Raw genomic sequence first — 1,776 nt, forward strand, 5'->3', positions numbered from 1 at the left:
CACTTGCTGTACATGTAAAGGGTTAAAAAGTATCACTGCAATGCATAGGTAAAAGGAAGTAAGTGGACACTGGGCCAAAAGAGCCAATGGGAAGGCTTGAACTTTTTAAAATTGAAAAAAGACCCCCCTTTTTTCTGTCCGTGGTTGTTCTCCCAGAGACAGCGGACAGGGCAGAGCTATGCTGTATGAAACTTGGACCAGGTATGAAAAATCATCAGTATCATACCTTGAAACTACTCATTTAAAACCTCAGATATGTAAGTAGATCAGGAAATATCTAGGAAGGTGTGATTAGGTTTATCTCTTTTTATTTCTTTATGGCTTGTGGACTCCTCTGTGCTTTATGGCTTGTGGACCCCAGGTGCTTTTGTTTTGCTTGTAACCTTAAAGTTGGACCTTAAGAAAGCTATTCTTGATGCTTAATCCTTGTAGTTGTTCTTTTAAAATCTAGCAATAGCCTGAGTTCCCAGATATATTTTCTTTCTTTTGTTTTTTTTATAAAATTTACCTTTTGTAGGAACAGAACTGGATTTTTGTGTGCTAAGAGGTTTGTGCATATGCTGTTTAATTAGCTGGTGGTAACAGCTGATTTTCTTTTCTTTCTCAGCTCTTCTTTGAAGGAGTGTGGGTGAAAGGACTTGAGGGTACCCCACAGGAAGGAATTCCCAAGTGTGCCTTCCTGGGCTCTTAAAGGGGTTTTGCATTTGGGTGATGGAAGCATCCACCATCCAAGGTCAGAGAAAAGCTGTAACTTTGTGAATTTAATACAAGCCTGCAGTGGGCTGTATTAATTTTTAGAATTCTTGCAGGCCCCCACAGTCTGCACTCAACTTGCCAGAGTGGGGAGTTAGCCTAGACATGGTGGGATCATTTTGAACCATAGGCACAGACCTCATTTAACTAGACAGTAGAGTAACCATTTTGAAATCGTGCAGCAGCTACTACTTTTCATGCAGTTAATTGCCTATGTACTACAATCCCTTAAAGGAATGTCTCTGAGGGTTAGTGGACACAGACCACTGGTCTGTACATTGCTCAGAAAGTTATTGTATAAAAAACATCATTGCTTGCTTTATATGTCAGAAAATTAAAACACTTCCTTTTCAAACAAAACCTTTCAGTAGAGAACGAACTTAGGGTAAAATGAAAAACCTGCCTCTTTTTCTAACAAGATGACTGTTTAAAGCTTCATAGAAAACATTTCTTTATTTTTCTTCTTAATTAGATTTCCTCTGTGCCCAGCACCAGAGATTTCTGTGTGGACACCTTAGAATGCCTTGGGGGGTGATGTGAAGGATAGTGTGTTCATAGAAGAGCATTAACTATGCCCTTTCCTTGATAATATGCTGAGTGCACATGGGCACTTGAGGGCTAAACACTTTCCCTACAATAGTTTTCATTTTCTTTTGAGCTGTGAAGGAAGCTCTGGAAGAAAAATTGCTGCCCACTGATTTTAGAATGTACATTAAGGGGAAAGGTGGTCTTGTAGTTAAAGTCTGGACTGAGACCAGTGGCAGATTTAGAGTTAGTTGGGGTCCTGTGTGCAGCTTCATTTTCAGTCCCCCCCCCTTTGGAACCGAGCCAAGAAAAGAACATTCTCTCTTATCCCCCTGCATTTTTCATTCTTTTTTCTTCATCTTCCTCCTATATTATAAGTAATAGGAAGCAAATGAAAATAAAGTGAGGTACCTCTATTATGGTAGTGGGTTGGGGTGCAGGAGGGGAGTATGGGGGTCAGGCTCTGGGAGGGAGTGTGGGTGCGGGGTCTGGGCTGGG

Source organism: Chelonoidis abingdonii, chromosome 1, assembly GCF_003597395.2.
Source record: "Chelonoidis abingdonii isolate Lonesome George chromosome 1, CheloAbing_2.0, whole genome shotgun sequence".
Classification (NCBI taxonomy): Eukaryota; Metazoa; Chordata; order Testudines; family Testudinidae; genus Chelonoidis; species Chelonoidis abingdonii.